This window comes from Pseudonaja textilis, chromosome Z (assembly GCF_049901715.1).
Source record: "Pseudonaja textilis isolate UNSWEBS1 chromosome Z, rPseTex1.2, whole genome shotgun sequence".
Taxonomy (NCBI): Eukaryota; Metazoa; Chordata; class Lepidosauria; order Squamata; family Elapidae; genus Pseudonaja; species Pseudonaja textilis.
In genome coordinates, this window is record NC_142008.1 from 82505981 (window position 1) to 82512189 (window position 6209).

General features: G+C 39.6%; 1 long non-coding RNA gene across 4 annotated transcripts; it reads right to left on the bottom strand.

The window, feature by feature from the left end:
* Positions 1–396: 396 nt before the first annotated feature.
* On the bottom strand, positions 397–6208 carry LOC148124115 (uncharacterized). Of its 4 annotated transcripts, none has more exons than XR_015740071.1 (2): positions 6030–6208; positions 397–2963 (listed from the first exon to the last, which is right to left on the bottom strand). It is a non-coding gene; the product is annotated as an uncharacterized LOC148124115 (long non-coding RNA). The 4 variants fall into 4 exon arrangements; XR_015740073.1 differs by lacking the exon at positions 6030–6208 and adding an exon at positions 5916–6018; XR_015740074.1 differs by lacking the exon at positions 6030–6208 and adding an exon at positions 5945–6015.
* Position 6209: the final 1 nt, after the last annotated feature.

Here is a 6209-nt window from a genome sequence, read left to right on the forward strand (position 1 = left end):
TGGACCGTTTGTTCCTTACTCTAATTTCTGTTCTAATTGCTGTATACAGAAATGTTTCCTAAACTTCATATTTTATGTATATTCAGTTGCACATTACAATTCAATATATCTGCCTCATTGAGTGCAATGTTTACTGCACGATTTTTCACTGTGTGAAAATGTTCATTTATAGAAGCAGCTGAATTACTTTCAGCATTATGGCACATCAAATAGTATGTGCCTCTATCCCTCTTTAAATGAAGATTTGAAACAACTGCAGAAATTGCAGTGATCATCTCAGTGCTCTGGTGAGCTAGTATTTGGACTGGAAATGAATTAAGAAATAAGAGCTAGATTTTTCAGATTTTAGAAATCATTATACAGTAATAGATAAATTCAGAGCCTATAGTCAAAACATAGATTTTGCAATTAGTGCACATTTTAATAACACTTAATACCATTAAAGTTGCACTGCAAGTGATTATCAGCAATGCTCTGGCATCCTCAGCACTTCAGAAATTCAAAACTTCATTCCACCAAAAGCTGTACGCTTTTCTATGGTTGCTGCTGGTGGTCATATTTCCTTGCTATACACGTATGGGTCTTGTTCAGAGATGCACTGCTACTGCCGCTAGTACTTGGTGAACATCCTTGGTGCTGATGATGGGCCAAATGGTAGAGCTCTGCATTGGTAGTGTCTTCCTGCGTAACAAAACCACAGGAACCTTTGATGTGTCTTGGTAATCAGGATGTATAAGTATCCGTCAGTGAGGTCTACTGATGTCAGGACATCTCCCTCTCGGATGCTGCCTAGGATGCTGTAGGGATTGCAATTTGAATCTTTTGTAAACTATTCAGTAACTTGAGTTCAGATCTCAAGTTCAGTAACTTGAGTTCTAGAACTGGTCTACACACACACACACACACACACACACCTTTTGCACAAAAAACGGGATTGAGTGGAACCCTTGTCCCTGTTCATTCTTTGGTACCACTTGTACTGCCCGAATGTCCAGCAGGTGTTGCACCACTGTCTCCATAATGACCTTTTTGGCTCTGTCTCTTGGCATTGGGCACCTTCCCAATAAGTTTGGAGGCATGGAGAGAAATTCCAGAACTATACGCCTTTTTATTGTGTCCCAGACCCACTTGTCCAATGTTATTGTCTCCCATTGGTCAGCGAATAGGCCCAGTCTTCCACCGATGGGTGCACTCCCAGTGGCTGGAAAGGACTGCCATCGCATGTATGACGACCGCCTATCTGCTTGACCAAACCTCTTAGGCAAGATCTTTCCTTGATCTCAATCAGTAGTGGTTCGATGGCTTCCCCAAATAGTTTGTCCCCTTTCACTGAGGCAGAAGCTAGTTTTCACTTATACTTCAAATCCGCTTGCCAGTGGCGGAGCCAAACCAGACACCTTACCACCACTGAAGCTGCTATAGCCTCTGTGGCGTACTTGATCCCACTGAGAGTGGCGTCAGTTATCAGCTCCATTGCAGCTATTATTTAAGTCTTGTTGCAATTGAAGATAATCAAGTAGTGCCTTTTCCTGCATTTGTGCAAACCATATCAGATTCCCCTGATAAAGAATGAAGCTGTAGAGGTTGCGTTTACTGACCATGCAGCTGCCTAGTGGACATTTTGGAGGGTCTGTTCCGCCTTCTTGTCTTCCCCTTTTACACCATCTTCCACCTCATTGGTCAAAATGGTACAGACGTGGAACCTGCCACTGGATTGTCTATTGTGGGAACTGGAATTAAATCCGTCAGTTCCACCTGTGGGGAAAATGACTGGTCGGTCCAACTGTCCTTCCATTACTTCCCTGAATAATTCAGGTGAAGGTACCATTCCTTCTACCTTGGTTCTTGCAAAGAACCTGTCTTGGATCTGATGGTTCTAGATCAAACTCCTCTGTCGCTGTAACATTTCCCAGGCCTTTTGCTACCTTGGCCTTCCCTAGCAGCATGCTGATGGAAAAGACAGGCTTTGCTTCATTTACCTCTTCATCTAAAAAGGTTGACACTTTCTGATCATCCTCTCCTGAAACTGAAGCCTCACCTTGGGTGTATGACCTACTTGAACTGGATCACCAGAAGCCCAACTCCTCCCTTGCTTCTCCTGCCAGTGAGGAATGTTGTGACTCCTGCCTTTTCTAATTATGTACCAGGTTAGGTCTATTACATTGTCCATCCCTAATCTCTGACAGCATTTCCAACGTAATGACCCTCATTTCCTCCCTAAGGGACTGTTTTCTGAGCCCTGCTGCTGTAGAGGTAAAGCTGGCCTCTGCTTTTCTCTTGGGGTAAAGCTCCTGGTCTTCACTGCATTCCTGGGGCTTCCCTGCCTCTCTGTTACACACACATTTTCTTCCATACAAAGACCTGGTTGAAAAACTGCTCATTGGCGACCTCTAGTTGTCACACTTTTTCCTCATGCTTTGTTCCCATTGTTCTGCCTGTTGCAGCGTGGAAATTTCCATTCCTCTCTGCCTTCTTCTCAGCTCTTGCACTTCTTTGGGGCTGTCGCGCTTTCTCCTAAACAGCCTGTCAGAAGATTGGCGGTCCTGTTTCCCCTTCGCCCAGTGGCTTCAGGATGGCCAACTGCTTGCTATTCTGGTCCTCCCTCTCTGCTGGCTGATTGCAGGACTTCCCGCTCGATCTATGGACACTGCGGCTTTTTTTCTGAGCTGTTTAGTACTCTGCTGGCTTGCCCGAAATCCCGGACTCTGTCCTTTGTGAACTTCCGCCCCTTTGCGCTTTACTTAGTTCATTGATTTTACTTCCCTTTCTTTTCAAAATCAAAGAATCCAAAGTATAATTAATATTCTTTTCCTTGAGCATTCTCTTCTCATGTCCTCTTTGCATTAAGACTGAGTCAAAAACTGGGCATGCACAGTGGAAGGAGGCAGGACTAAGCTTTGATTGACTGTCTTCAAGCAAGGAAGCAGAGACTACCCACGCTTTGGATTTTCCGACCTGTACAACTGAGAACAAGCAAAAAGTCGTTAAGGGATAGTATATGATAAGCTATTTAGTAAAACAAAGCAAGTAAATAACATGCAGTGAATAATGCTTTCATTTTTACTGGGATCACCACAAATACATATAATACCAATAAATTTAACGAAAAACATTATTTAAAAATCAAACATATTTAATCCAGGCATATAAAGTGTGCAACAATTCCACAGTTCAAAGTGGTCTGGTTTAAGATACATTTACCCAGTAAGCTGCCAAAAAGACATGCCCAATATAATAATTCCTTTTTTTATTTATTTACAGATTGCAGAAATGAATGAAAAATGCACCTTGTTAATGAAAGGGTCCACCTACACAGCCATAAAACATTTCAGAAAACTACTGCTAAATATGTAATTTAATTTACTGTTTTTTACATATAGTTTTATTTATTTTTTAGTTCCAGATTGTTTTTTAGTTATACTGTATTATATTTTAACATAATTTGTATTAACCTTATATATTAAGATAAAATATAGGTGAAATAAAAACTACACCTTTAATTAATTACTCTATTTCTTTTAACATTGTTTTGTTTGCTCTCTGAATTTAATTACTAATTTTTACTGTCTTTTAAAAGAAATTGGAATTGTGAAACAGTCAACAGACTGGCATAACCTTGATCCAAATAAGTTGTTCTTTGCAGATTTTAGATAATTATATAGCCTTTGCTCACATTCAGATGTCATAGTATCTTTTTAACAGCATAAGACATCATTCTTGGAAAATAATCACTCACATACGCTTCAAAAGAAATATATCTACAAAATCCGATTCAAAATTTTACAAAATTATTTTGCTTTGTCCATTGAAAACCTTTTATCCATCAAAAATGAAAATTATCTTAAGATTAGAAATTAATTTATTTTACATTACTGCATAGAAACAAAGAATATGAAAACAAAATAAAAAGATGAAAAATATATATTTAAAAAGAGCTTCTTAAATAGGAGTCATTTAGCTGCATCCAAGAAGTCTTTTCTGAGGCCCATTCTATGGAACATCAGTCTTCCAGAGAATAGAGCAAAATGTATCTTTCTGTACAATTGGATGAAAATCAAATGGAACGACAAACATTACTATCAGAAAGCAGAAAATATGATTAAATGGACAGTGTTCACAATATAAAACAATAAAGAATGATCAAAAAATAGTTACAGTTGTTGTTTGTTTATAGAAACGTATAAAATTAGAGGTAAGCAAGATGACAAAAATCAAATAATTCCAGATTATTGAGCTAAAATATACTGCAAGAGCTCCAAACAGTAATTCCAACCCATAGAGACAAACAGTAAAGTGGCAGATATTTATTTATGTATTATTTGTCACTTATTTTTCCATGGGGCTCTTCTAGGCAGCATATAGCAATAAGATAAAGAAATGAAAAGAAGTGTAAATATAACAGTAGCAAAGTAATAAAACAATAAACAATGAAAATGAACATAACATGAATATAGTATATGAAAATAAAAAAATGGATGGGTGGAGAAGCAAGAAATGAGTGAGGTTTGCTATCTAGTGTAGTACTCCCCCACTGGGTCCCCAGGCTAACCGGCCAAGCCAAGTCTTCAGGCTCTATAAGAGGGTGGAGAAGATCTCATCTGGAAGAAAAGGATGTTCTAAAACCAACCTTGGATGAAGAGATGGCCCAAAGTAATTTTGAAGAAGCCATCTTCAAAAAACCTTGCAAAAGATATGCACGCTCTAACAATTTGAAGAGAGGTAATTTGTTCATGCTCCTGAAAATTAAATAGTCCTTTGGATGCTTTCAAGGCTTATTTTCTTATATGTTATAACATTTATGTTAAATACCTTTTTAGTAATATATTTGCGCAACTCAACTATTTTACTTTAGTTTAATTTAATTTTCCTTTAGGTTTGATTTAAAGTATCATTCCAACCCAAACAATTGGTCTTAACTTTTCTGAACAGGCTATATATAACAAGACAAAACATATCTCTCATCATATCAAAGTCTCCATTTCATGTGGTCCCCAATGCTATTTTGCTTTGTTAAAGTCATGTGGTAAACCCTCTGCATGAGATTAACAGCCTGCCCATGTCCAACCAACAGAAGCAGCATTCTGTGACTATAAGGTCTGTAATACAAACTTTCTCCTTTAATTGATAATAGTTGAGGCATGTTAAATGTAAAACGTCATGTAAAATGGAATAATTTTATGTCCATTTATAACAGGCAAGCAGTCCTGCTTTATGGAGAAATGAAAAATAAACAGCTCACAGTCAGAAATTTAAATCCAATAAAACCATTTAAAGTGTGCTTATTCCAAAGGAAGTCTAATTTAAAAATAAGGGTGCCATTCTTGGAGAGGAAACTCTTGTAGAAGTTGTATCAATACTAAGTGAGAAAGGTCGGTTTGAAACCCTAATTTACATCTACCCTACAACAGTAAATTTAATTTTCAGCTGTCAGGACACACACATCTTTTATCTTTTAACGAATGCTCTTTTCTTCTCCTCAGCGATTCACTTAAAACAGGAGTGCGGACTGATCATGTGATTCCTCAAGATTAGATCTTGCGGGCTAGTTGCTTAGGGCCCGGATTACACTAAACCCATAAGATGGGGGATGTATGAACTGCGCATCAAGTGAACAAAGATAGCAAAGCACTAGGTTTGCATATTTAATAGCAAGCCGAACAAAAGAGCAGTTAACAGAAAGTTCCGACCCCCGCCCTCCCCTCTCCCGGAAAGGTCCAAAGCTGGCTGGAAAATGCATTTGCGTCAACACAGGAATAAATGCTACTTTCCCACTTTTTGTCATCACCTGGGTGAGAAAAGCCAATCGTTGATTCAGCACCCGCTTTTCACAGCATAATCCCCACCATCCCCAATCATCCAGTAAAACTGGCTACCGTCTGACACTCTAAATACACTCCACGACTACCAACACTTGCCAGGGTTTCGAAATGCAAAAGCAAGTCACCTTCCCTCTAGCTCGGCAAAGACACAAACTCGGAGCCGCTCGTTCGGGCGTGCGCGCGCCTGGACGGCCAGTTCTATTTACTCACCCTCCAGCCACGCGCTCGCTGCACCCGGCGCCTCGCCTACCCGCTCTCCGCAACTGCCGCTAAGCACGCCGGCGGGACCCGGATGCACATCAAACGAAGAAATAAATAAATAAAATGGCCAGCGGAAGTGAAGGGAGGAGGTGAGATCGGGAAGGAGCACAATCCGGACTTCCGCTCTTG